General features: G+C 40.5%; 1 protein-coding gene across 22 annotated transcripts in view; it reads left to right on the plus strand.

Annotated features, from left to right (window-relative positions):
* The window catches only part of MAGI1 (membrane associated guanylate kinase, WW and PDZ domain containing 1), a 361,904-nt gene that overhangs the window by 168,478 nt on the left and 180,296 nt on the right, over positions 1-13,130 (plus strand). The gene's annotated exons all lie outside the window — the stretch shown is intronic.

The following is a 13,130-nucleotide window of genomic DNA, read 5'->3' on the forward strand; positions in this document are numbered from 1 at the left end:
GTTTTAATCTTGTGTGAGATGGGCAGAAGGACAGCATGGAGTTTTCCAGAGGAGCTGCTGGCCATGGAAGGAAAGGTTCAGGGCTCTGCTCCCCCCGAGTGAAGTGCTGGTGTCATGGGGGTGGCTGGTTCTGGGACAGACCATTGCAAACCCCAAGCAACCTCCACCTCCCCACACCCATAAACTGGAGCTGTGTGGAGCCTCAGATCCCATCCACTTGCCTCCTGTTGGGTTTGAGTGGAGTGGTGGTGATTATTAGCACCTAATTCACACTCTTCTGTGGTTTATTGGAGTGGTTTCCTCCAACTTTTAGTACCTTTAAAACCCACTTCTTTCCTTTTTAACCTCTGTAATTCTACATGGTGAATATATTGGAGAGCAGTCTATGGGTCAGATGAGGCTGTGGCCCATTGGCTTTAGGGGATGTGCTAGCTTTCAGACAGTGAGTGTTCCTGCCCCAGGTGGATTATCCTAATGGTGACACAAGGTGTGTACAGTGCTGTCTTCGTTCTGTCTTGTCCTTCAGTGAATCCAGGCTTGCAACAGAAACACCTTGATGATGAATGTTTTCATATTCTGAACACTGCTTAGGTGGGCGTAAAGTTAATCCACTTGATTGAATTTGGAGCTGCTAAAGCAGAATTATGCATTTTGGGGATTTTGCATAGTAGTAAAAACAAACAAACAAAAAGAACCCCAAAGAGAAAAACCTGTGATGCAGTTGTTTAGATGCACACAAGCTTGGCCTTAAAATAGTCGTGACATGGAATAGCATAAGGAGAACAGGATCTTTTATATTGTCATTGCTGTGTTTGCAATTACCCCTGGAGTCCACGAGAGCAAAGTCAAACCTGAGACGTTTGCTTCGCTTTCTCAGTGGGTGTAGGATGCCATAGAGGCACATATGCCTTAATGCAGCTGTTTTTCCTTTTGCATTAAAACTAAATTAAAAAGGAATATCTTGATAAGCCACTCAAACTCTTTCTTTCTATGTTTTCAGGCAACTTAAATTTCTCTCCCTGAAATACAGATTTTTTTTGTCAGTATAGCTTGACTGTCATATTGGTTCAAAATTAGAAACCAACCTTCTACTAACTGGTATTTACCTCTCTTAATTTTTTAAAATTATTTTAAATGTCTAACACTGTGTCTGGAGCTGAAAAAGCCCCCGAAACAAAACCCAACCCAATTCCTCTTCTTCAAAAAAAGGGAGAATAAACCTTTCAGTTCTTCCCTTTTTTGGACCCAGAAAGGTCAGCATTGGTACAGCAGGATGAAACTGCAAAAGAATTAGACCATGTAGCATTACATGTAAGCACTGTCTTTTTCAATCCCTATTGATACTTTTGAAATCACTCTGAACCGGTCAGGCCACACATTATGTTTGTTTTAATTAAAAATCAGCACACTAAGCTCCCTTTGATATTCCCTAGGAAGGTAGAAAAAACACTAATGTCACTGTGCACTGTTCACCATCTGAGACTTTCTCTTTTTCCCCACCTCCTCCCGGGATACATGCACCTTTTTCTTCTAGACACCGAATTCACTAGCTATTAGGATGCAAATGAATTAAATGAGAGAAAAGGCAGGCTCCGTCCGCCTGCGCCTTCACACTGACATGAGAACGTGCTGTAGGTGATAAAGGCATCTTATAAAGAGCTTTAAAAACAGTGGTGTAACCTTGCACACCATTCTAAGCAGGAGACATTTTAAAACTTTTTAGCAAATGATGTAGAAGGAAATTGGAGGAAGAGGGTTGCCTATTTGAACACTGGAAATGCAGGGAGTCTGCAAAAGGTTGATGTCTGTTGTCTTCATGCTACTTGGAGAAACAATAACAGCTAAATGGGGTATAATTCACATAGTCTGAGGCGGCATGTTAAGCACATGAGCAAAAGCAAGCTCCAAGTCCTTTCTCTTTAAATTGCAGATAGAACACATTAATATTCATTTTGTTCTGTGCCATCGTCTCATGTTTCAACCCTCCAGATGATAATTAAGACAATAGAAGATAAAATTTTGTACTGTATAAAATTGCATTCAAGCCTTAACAAATAAGAGATTATTCTGTCCAGTAAACAAAACATAATCATCCTGGCACCCTTACGAAGGAGAGCCTAAAATAGAAACTCTACTCTTTATAGGTCATGTAAAATGTCATCATCTCTTTCATTATCTGTACTGTTTGGATGAAAAAGAACTGATTAATTTAAAAGAACCTTGGCTTATTTGCTAACAAGGTTATTTTCTCATTGATTGCTAGGAAGTCTAGTTCCTTTGGAAGGGGTTGCAAATTATGAGTAAATCAATTGTCAGCCTGTGTAGACGCATCTGCCATTTATGTGCTGGCAGGGTAGGCTTGTGAGTACATGGTGTTTATATAGCAACTTTGGATGTACTTTGTTTGAATGAAACTTCTGTGTCTGGGCAGAGGTGGAAAGGCAGCGACAGGGGAGCATCGTATCACGAAAGGGGCAGTCTCTTAATCTTCTTTTAAAAGCTTAACTATCAAACAGGCTGTGTCTTAAAGGGAAGACTAAAACCAAAGAAATGTGAAATTAGACCAATGAATTAATATTTAGGCATATAATTTTAAAACTCCCAGGATAGAAGTATGCAAAAACACAACACGTCAAAGACGGTAGGTTTACCAGGCCAGCCTGGCTGGACTTGCTCAGAAACAGGGTTTATTTCTAGGAAACTGAGGGCCTCACCACGGGGCTTGTTAGCAGGGGAATGTGACTGGCACAAAGCTGCAGACAGTGATGCGGCTCCTGTCTGGAGGAGACTTCGGATTTTGGGTTCCCCATGTGAACTGTTCATCTGTGGTTCCTGGATGCCTGTTGTGCATTATGTTCAAAACTGATTTTATTAAAAAAAAAACCCCTGTCTTCCAAAGTTCCTCCTTTTGTTAATCTACCCTGATTCAGACTCTGAAAGTGGGACTGTGTTCAAGTGGGAACAGGGCACTATTCTGGATTGCTCCTTTGATAAATAGCTATTCCTTTGCATGCTATTTGTCTGACACCTTTTCTGGCCAAGCTGGGAGGTCCTGACCCAAAGTCCTTTTAAGTCAGCAGAAAAACTCCCAATGACTTAATGAGTGGAGCTTTCCAAAGTAACATAGGAGCAGAAACCGCAGTGACATTCACTCAGCAGAAATACAAGGCCAATACTGTGCTTCCTTGCATCTCTTGCTAGATCAGTTTAGACCTCTCCAAAATATTTTTCCCGTCCAGTAGTAGATGGAGTGCAAGGGGCTCCAGTGTACCTGTGTTACTTAAAAAGTCTTTCAACTTTGCAAGACTTTTAGAGCTTTGTACACTCCCAGAAGCGAGAGAAGTGTAAAATGAATTTGCGGCTAAGCTGATTAGAGCTTCCCATTTCAGAATCAGTATGAGAGACCTCCATCCAAATGCATTTGATTAAGTGGGGCTGAAAAATGTTTGTTAGCAAACCAACTGAGAAAGTACAAGGAGAGCTCTGCAAAATAATAAGAATAAAAAGTTAAGGAGGAAGAATTAGTATTTAGACACTTAATGGGGATTTTTATTGTTTTCTATTGCATCTTGTGTTGTCTAGCTGGGTCATCAAAATGCTTAACAAAATAATTTAAAAAATAAAGTGGCTGTTGGTTTTAATGGCAATGACAGTAAAGCTGATGCTTGAGCATGCAGATTTCCTGGCAGAACTGCAAATTGGTTAGAACCATGTGAGGCTGGAGAGCCGACGCTTACTGGGCAAAAATGGGCATAAAGCATGGTCAGGTCTACTTGCATCCTGCAAAACAGGAAAAACCCCACAAAGCCAAAGCCAGCAGCAAAGCCTAATTAAACATTTCATCTCTGCTTTTCCTGTTAATCTTTCACAAAAGCCATTCATTGTGGATATACGAGAAAGCCACCAAGACCTGCCGCTGGCAACAGTAATGTAATGGGAATGAAACCAGTGTTTCTTTCCACTTCAAATTCTGGAAAACTGTTATTTTGACCACTTCTGGTCTTCTATTTTCCAGTTAATTGTTTTTAGTGTGAGATGCCTGCAGCTAAGTGGACATGCTCACACAACAAAGGCCTCCCTTGGGCCTAACTGAGCAGCCAAAAAAGTCTGTATTTCCTTTTCTACCAAACCAGAATCTGTGAAACTTCATTCTGGAGGTGCCAATTTTTGGTGTTTTCGGAACTGAACTCGTGCTTTGGCTCCCTTTTTGTTTGCGATATGAAGATCTAACCTGGGTATCGGTAGCCTTTCATAAACCACCACTTTTGCATTAGCATGCTAATTTTTATTCCTGCAGCATGTGTTTTCTAAGGCTTGTAAGAAAGAGAGAGATACGAGGCATATGAGCAGAAGGGCTTGGAAACTTCTGAACCGGTGGCCAGGATCAGGGTAGCCTGGCAAGCTAAGGCACTATCTGAAAAGGCACCATCAGAGCTATGTCTGATTTCTGCAGAAATGTCACGTTCCTGCAGAATGTCTTCATTTTGACAAATGCCATTTTGTGATCAAAAGCATTCCATGGAAAATGTCTAACCTGCCATACACTCGAGTCGAGCTTTCCTCTGTTTATTCCAATATTCTATTTTTCACCAAAAGAGACCACGTCCTTTTGATTCAGTTGCAGAACTGCTCTGCTTTACATCTGAAGGAGCCATTTGTATGCTGTTTCTTTGTAATTAAAATTCTTATCCCCAAAAATGTGTTTTCCATTAAAAATTCCTGCCCTGCACTAATAAATCGAAATCTTGTAGCTATTGTCTCTGGAAATATATATTTTGCTATATGCCATATATAAACATTTATTTCCTGTTTGAGAAAATGTGGTTTTTACCATCTGTAATATTCATATTTGTTTCTTGGGGGGAAAAGTTAGGGTGACAGAAACATGATACAGGCACTCCTAAACACATTAAGAAAACAAGACTTTGAGACCAAGGCAAAAAAAAAAAAAATGTTTGTTACAGAACCTAGTAAGCTTTTTCATGTACTTTTTTTTTTTTAATTGCCAAACTTGCTTTATATGAGGTATTAAATTTATGTTGGAGACCAAAGCTGTTCAAGCTCATTTGGTTTTTGCTTTTGAATGCGAGTTTTTCGATATTTTAGCTGCTGTTATTGACCGGCCTTTAACGTGGTGGTTACAGAAGACAAGGGTTGTTCTACATGGAAGAGGCAGTCCCGAGAATCAGAGCATTTTTGTTTTATGTGATTGTATGTGGAACAGCTAACAGCAAAGTTGCCCTTGTTCACTTTACTTTAGCTGACAATTTGAGTTTTGCCAATAAGATACGGTAGTACTTTATCAAAACTCATAACAAACTGGCCTGCCATAGTTCTTGCTTGCTCCAGCCAACTAATTTATTCTGTTAGTGCTTTAAAATCTTATTTTAGAATTTCATTTCCATTTCTTCCACAAAAAGGAGGCCCACAATACTGTGTATTGAATTCCTTTTACAACAGAATTGGCACGTTAACGCTTTCCTTTTACCAGTGAGGTTTTCTGAACTTGCATAGGTTCTGGGTCAACTGAGCAATTGAAAAGATTTAGCTCATTGCATCATTTTGCTCTGAACACTTTTAAATTGCTGTTGGATCTCCCATTCTTCCAGATCCTTTACCTGCCTGTTCAGCACTGTCTTTCTAAATTAGATTTCCAAGTAATAGCTCAGGACATTATAGAACTAGTTTGAATCAATTCCACTTTAAACTTGAACATATTTTTTCAAGAAAAACATCCAATCATGTTGTAACATTTTCCAGGGATGAAGAATACCCTCCACTCATCAGAAAACTGTTCCAATGGTAGACAGAAAATAAAACAAAAATATTTGGAGTTAGAATAATTAGCTAGAGCTAGTCCAGTTTCTTAGATCTTGTTTTCCCCTTGTCTACAGTATGAAATTAAAAAAAGCTGCAGTCACTTTCCCTATAAACCAGGTTGGTTTTTTAACCAGTGTGACCTTCTTACTCAATTTTTGTGGCTTTTTGTGCCTTTTGTAAAGTGTGCTTCAACAACTCCCAACTGTTATACACATTTTTCTGTTTAAAAGTTTTTTTTTCCCCAACAGATTTAGCTCATAATTATTTTCATCTTTGAGAGTCTGACTTTCTAAATCACAAAGTGTTGCTGCCTGTGTGCTTCCTTTATGCCCTGGATGTTAGTGGTTTGGTGTCTCTTTTGTATGTCCACAAATGTGTAACTATATATGAAAAAGAAAAAAAAAGCAGGTCCATCTCAGGTTAAGCTTAGTTGTGTGCTCTTTGAAAAAAACGTAGTAGGAACAGGACCTTTACTTGCTACTGCGAGACCACAGCAAGTCTTGTTTCTGGTTTTGTTTCTTGGCAGATCTTGTTTCTAGGAAATTGCTAGAGCAGGTTGGAAAATTAACCTGTAGCCCTCTGTGTAAATAAATATATTGGAGAGAGGAAAAAAAATATTTGTTTTTCTTTGGTGAGACACTGGTACACCTGAGTGTGCATCATCCAGCTGTGCTGGAGAATGGGCTGTCAGTCGGCACGTGCTTTGGACAGAGCTTCCAGTGGACACATTGTGATTTTTAGCTGGTTTCTTCCAAGAAGGCCAACATTTTCTGTCTGATAGAGATACTTGTGAGAAAAAAAAAATAAAAATAAAAAAAGCAGCATCAAAATTCTAGTGTTCTGACAATGTCTGCATTTAGTGTGTGTTTATGGCCTGACCACCACAGGTTCTCAGCATCAGATTTTATGTATTCAGTACTCTGGAAATCAGGCCGTTAATATTGACATATGCCCGGGAGCCAGTGAGGGCAGAGCGAAAAACAATAAGGCTGTGATTAGTATTCAGAGGTGACCTGGCTGGGCAATGGGAGTTTGTCCCTCCAGCAATCAAGGAAGAACAAGGATGAAAAGGGACTTAGCTTGACTGCTGAAGGAGTCTGAGGTCATGTTTAAAAAAAAAAAAGCACCAAAACCCACTACCCGTGCTTAAATTAAAGAGAAGAGCAAGCAAAAAAACCCCAAAGAACATGAGTAGCTACTCAAAACTCCTGAATACAGGCATGTATGTCACTTTTTTCCCACTTTTCTGGAAGAATCAAATGCTGTATTTAGGGAATGGGTTTCAGATTTTGCAAATATTTTCCTAGTGCCATTCTAGAAAATGAGTTTGTTGGCATGTTGTTATGTGGAGCTTGTGCTGCTAAAGCATTGTAATGCCGTCTGTTTCTCAAGCTGATTTGGCTTTTACAGCTCAAATATTATATCCTACTTTTCGAACATATGGTAACTCCTTTCAGGAGAGAGAGAGATATGCATCTAATTTCCAGAAACGGGTCGTTGCCTTTGAGTGAAAGACTGCAAGTGCTTTTCACCTTGATGTTCCTGTTCTTACTGTTCCACCTAGACTTTCTTCTTCGCCCTCTGCCCTGCTTCTGCTGCCTCCTGTAAGCCCTCCCTGCATCCCAGAAAAGGAAAGACTCGCTGGCAGCTTTGAGTCTGAGCAAAGGAAAAGAAACAACACTCCCTTATCCAGGTTGCTTCATGCAACACAGTTTTACAGAGTAGGTGTCAGTGACAAATGCTGTTATGCGGCTCCCATGCAGACTGTGCTTTCCTGATGAAGTATTACCGGAAGAGTGGGTTGCTCACGTAGCCCAGTCTGTGTTCATTGATGGAAAGGCTTAGTGGAGACAGGGCGTGAGCCACTCAGCCTGAATCTTTCAGAGCCGCTCATGGAAAGAGGCTGCATCCCATGCCACTCTCTTACAATGATTTCATTCTGCATTCACTTCGGATGTGTAGGAGGTTTTTTCTTTTCTTTCTTACTTTTTTTTAAAGCCTACGTGGCAACATCAACGATTCTTGCCACTAATGACCGCTTCTTACTCCTCATAGCTCTTCCTTGCTGGAACACACAGTACAAAAAGCCCCAATACAGCAGTGTCTTTGTGTGCAAGACAAAATGCCTTCCTCGGAGGAATGTCTCTGCTTCCCTAAGTTAGACCTCTGGGTCTGGCTTTCTGTAAAATTTTGCAGAGCTGAGGCTTTGCTCTGGGTGCTTGGTTTAAGGTCACCGCCAAGAGGAAGCATTTATGGACATGGCTTTAATGTTACAGCTTGATTGTCAGCCAGTTAACTTAAGCCTCTAGTTCAACACTGATCTGGCCACAGAACTGTCTAAAGTATTTAGCATGATGCTAATCCAGATTTCATTGAAAACAAGTCTAGAGGATGTTGCATTACTTTGTTCTTTGCACACCTACCTCCCCAAGCTTTCCTGTGAAAACCTTATAGCATGTGTGGCTGTTAATCAGTGTTACGGTTTATCTTGGAGATTTTTTCATTTTAGTAGGAAAACATTCTGCATTTGTTATCCCAGCAGGTCCCTTCTCTCACCTTGGCACACCTTGTGCTCTGCTGTCATTCCCAGAGACCACCTGAGAGTCTGCGCTCCCTCCTTGCCTTGTGTTTGTGGGTTCTTCAAAGTGAAAAAGGAAAACAAAAAGCTGAGGCAAGAGCTTGCAGCATTTCTTGAAAGCAGCATGAGGGAAGAAAAGAAGACTCCTCTGGGTCAATAGCAGAGTAGTAGTGGTTAATCTCCATCTTTTAGTTCGTTGGGTTCATGATTAACTATGCTGTAGGCAAGAAGCACCCTGGCTGGCTCTACATCCGCCAGCACCCATATGGATGCAGTAAAGCCATGTTTCTGAAGCTCTGTACCTGACCAGTTCAAATGCGTTAGAGGTATCTATGGCCAACAGTCGTTAATACTGCTGACCTTTCTTTTCCCTCTTCTGTTCATCACAGGTATCTTGTTGCTTGAGCTGCATGCTTTCGGTTGCCCATATTTTTCCCTCACATGTATTAGATTTTCCCTCCTTCTAGACTTCCCTGGGGCAGGTACAGTTGCTGCTTTCTCTGGAGAAATGTCACCTTTTATTCAGTGTCATGATGCTATAGGCTCCATATGGACACAGAAGATACCAAATGCTTTAAGAAGAGAAGAGCAGAAAATGTCCTCATATTCTTCCTCATGCCTTTACTTTAAGGGTAGGACCCCTCTGCATGGAAACCTGCTGCAGCTTGTGGCAAAGCTGTGCCAAAGATCAACAGAATCAGGTTTTTCCTTTGTGTGGACACAGCTTTAGCAACCCCCAGCAGTTTGTGTCACCCACCAACACTGTGGACAACTTGGCCTGCTCAGACACAGAAGGGATCCAGGACTGTAGATGTAGTTAAACAATGGTCTTAAAAAAACCAAACTCAAACCTTGGTATTTTGAGGAAGAAAATAATAAAATATTTTTTTCTTGAGGTAGAAAGATCTGATTTCTACCATCATTCATGCAGTAGCTCTCGGATGACTGAACTGTGCCTATCCAGGCTCTCCACTTCAAGCTCTCCTCACAAAATGAGAGCTTGAATTGGCAGGTATTTTAATACTGTAGTGGCTTAAAGCTTCAGGATGTATTTGCCTGCAATGATGCTGTGAGACTCTTACTTCTCCATTTTTTCTTGTTCTTTGGGAGGATTGTCAGTGTTAGCCAGACCTATAGGATATCCTGCTGCCAAACACGATAGTAATTGATAGCTTTCCTGCAGGCACCATTCATGACAGACCACGCTCCCCTTCCTGGGATGCCGTTGTGGCTGCGTGGCCTCCCTCTCTCTCAGGTCAGGGTTGTTCTGGGCTGCAAGGATGTCAGAGGGTGAAGGAAGGTTTCTTCTCCAGGAGCTTCAAGAAATTCAAGGCTGAAACTTGAGGGCACCAGAAACTTGAAAAGGCCAATGGGAGAGAAAGGCTGGTCTTCCTGCTGCATTTGCTGGCATCGCTGATCTGAATTCAGCTATGGTCAACAGAAGTGTATTTGTCACAAGCGTTCAAAATTTTCAGGCCTGGTGTATAAATGATAATATTTTTGCTTTTCAACCTCCAAGCTTGAGCTCTGTGGGTTTTTTTGGCGCTTCTCAGCTGAAAGACTATTTGTTTAAATTTACACTAGAAATATGAATCACTATTAATGCACCGAAAATAAGGTGGAACACCCTGCAAATACAGTAGATTAGGTTAGGTGCTCGTAGAATAGTTTCACCGGGGATTTATGATCTGTTAAGTGCATTTCTGTAGCAGCAAATGCTGAATTACCACTTCAGTGCTGGTTCATTCACCCATGCAGATTGAGAGCGATACCAAAAGGTACTGTGCCAAGAAAGCTCTTGCCTGCTCCTGATTCTGAACACGATGTGAAAGTTTTGAGTGAATACGTTTCCGTTCAGATTCACAACTTACACCTAAAATAATATTTTAAGAAGTTCTGTTAGTAATAAAGTAACAAGTGTTATTCATTCTCCAGGCAGGAATTACTAGCTGCACTGAAGTGCTCTCTGCTGATTCAGCAGTTAGGCTGCTGCTGAAGTCTTAACCATGCTCCATCAAAGTTGAGTTTTATTGCTGTGTAGGTAGTTCATCCTGTAACTTTGTGCAATTCTTTACATCATAACCCTCCAGCTTATCATAATTTCCTTCCGCTGGAGGGATTTTGCAATGGATGTGGCTTTGTTGTTCTGAGGGGGTTTTAAAGCATAAAAATTGGGAAGTATTTTATGTTTTACTTCAGGAAGGTAGGTAAAGGATGGGCAGTCATTTTGCTTTGGTTGTGGTATGGATTTGTTAGAATAACAGAAATGTCTAGGCTCTGATCTGAGCAGTTCATCTATCTGGAGTCTGGCTATATAGCAGGCTGGTAGGAATTAAAGTAATATACTGATTGGGACTGGATGTAGCATTTCCAACAAATATCCAGTTTGTACCTTCAGATCAGTACTTCTTGTCAAGACTCTCCAAATTGGTATGGAAGCAATCATTAACAATGACAGGCAAGGCTATTGAAGTATTTTTGGGGACATCCAAACATCTGGACTTCATGGGACTGGTTTGTACCCAGCAATAAAAGTTCATTGGTGTTTTTTGTTTGTTTTTAATAGAGGGGAAAAAAGAGAAGAAAACAGAATTGGAATCAAATCAGGTGTCTGCTGAGCCATGTTAGTTGTTAAGCTAAACTCCTATGGCAATGTTTAAATATCTTTTTAGCACACTGAGCCATAAAAGGGTTTTAAGTTTACTTGTGTTAGGAAAATGTAGTAGCAATTAATTTACCGACATGTTGTAGGTGAACAAGGTGCCTTCATTTCATGGGTGGCTGGAGGACAGAACATGCTTAGATTATATTGAATTTAAGAAGCCACATGAATACTTAAGGCTTTTAAACGGGATGTTTTTGCTTTGTGATCTTATTTGAACTCCGGCCAACCATGATGAATGTTTTCTGTCTTACTCTGTATCCTTGTGTCTTTGACCTCACAGGAGACATGAAATAACAAACATAGGTACTGGACTTTATTTACTTATTTACTTAGTAGTTAAAACAAGAAAGCAAACAAAACCATGATGTATTTCACCTCTTCTCCCCAGCACCCCCTTGACAAATGGCCGTTAGAACAGTGTTAAACTGTGACCTTAAAGCCACAGGCGTAATGCAACTGTGATCTGGCAGATGTGACAGACTCATCGTACATAAATCACTCTCTTTTGTCACTGGTGGCATATGGCCAATGAATCTTCTAATTATTGAATGGCTTTTATAGCCCCATTATTTATAATCACTTTTGGACAGCAGCTGGAAGACAAGGATGGGACAGAATGAAATGATATAGCACAAACTATTATCATTTGTGTAACAACTGCTGGGATTAGGAATATTTGCGCAGTCTTGTTAAATGATAAAAATCTACCCAGCCTTCATTTTGCCTTCTAAGATGGGCTGCTGCCTCCTGGACCTTGCCATGAAAATTATTATATTAATTGATCCAGAAATAGAATATGAATCTCTCCAGACATTAATAAAATATATGTGTGAGTATCAGGGCCGCCTTTACGCGAGGACTTCAGGAAAATCCATTGCAAGCATTAGTGGTGATGCCCTGGCACTACTGTTGTGCCAAGTGCTGTACAGAAGAGTTTTAAGAAGTGGGTTCTGCTTCCCAGGAGCCCTGTCTACACCCTTCTTTTTAGTAAGAATTTAACAATAGATGTAGAAGTTGTCTCTAGTTACTTTATTAATATTTTAACATTTCTTTAAAAAAAACTAGGTGAGTTCTGTAAGGGAGATGATGGGTTTAAAACACTTTACAATTAAGGGGAGCTATTTTGACTCTAATTATAGATGAGTTTGTGTTGAGGCCGGTCTGTTGGGTAGAGGAGCAGCCTTGGAGAAAGGAGCACAACTGAAGTCACCCAGGCTGTAAGGCCAGTCAACTGAGATTGCACGTCCACTCACTGCTTTAGAAAATGTGAGCTGCAGGTTCTCTGCTTGTGCCTCTAAACAAGTGCGGGATTTTTTGATTTTGTTTGTTTTGGGTTTTTTTTTTCCCCTTATCTGAAATTCTGCATTTTGTAGCACAGAAATAAAACCCTGCCAACCATGATAACTTATTAATGTTTGTTAAGTACCTTCAGATAGAGATCTTCAGATGAAAGACAGTATGTTATAATCAGGGGTTTATACTGCAAATCCGACATGTGCAATCTTTGTGTCTTTAAAAAATGGAATCCTTCCCTCTCAATGTAGACATCAGGGCGGCGAGAGAGAGTCTTAATCCAGATGACTCTATTGCACTTTTATCCCTTTAGCGAGGCCTTTAACCTTTCATTGCTTCATGGCCCTGTTGTTTTGAAATGGTCTTTGTCTGCCCACAGAGAATCCCTCTGCTGAAGACGCCTTTAAATGGAGATCCAGTCAAGAGAAGGGGGATTCTGCTGCAATTCAGGGATGGAGAATGGATTTTTCCAGTTCAGATACTATCAGTCACTGTGAATGTAGCCTTCCCAAAGAAGAGTAAAGCAAAAATATATACTACTGTAAACCTGCTTATAGGAGTGTAATATAGGTCAGAGACCGCTGTGTCCCGGGCCTGACCCTGACCCTGACCCTTCTTTGCGCAAGCATCTATAGGCTCTGTCAGAGTGTAGCTGTTTATCAGGATTATCTATGACCATCTCAAAACATAAATGGGATAAAACAGCTGCAGTAATAATATAAATGTGAAGTATAAAATGATAGTTTCCAAATGCATAAAACGAGTTCAAAATGT

Source organism: Mycteria americana, chromosome 11 (genome assembly GCF_035582795.1).
Source record: "Mycteria americana isolate JAX WOST 10 ecotype Jacksonville Zoo and Gardens chromosome 11, USCA_MyAme_1.0, whole genome shotgun sequence".
Lineage (NCBI taxonomy): Eukaryota > Metazoa > Chordata > Aves > Ciconiiformes > Ciconiidae > Mycteria > Mycteria americana.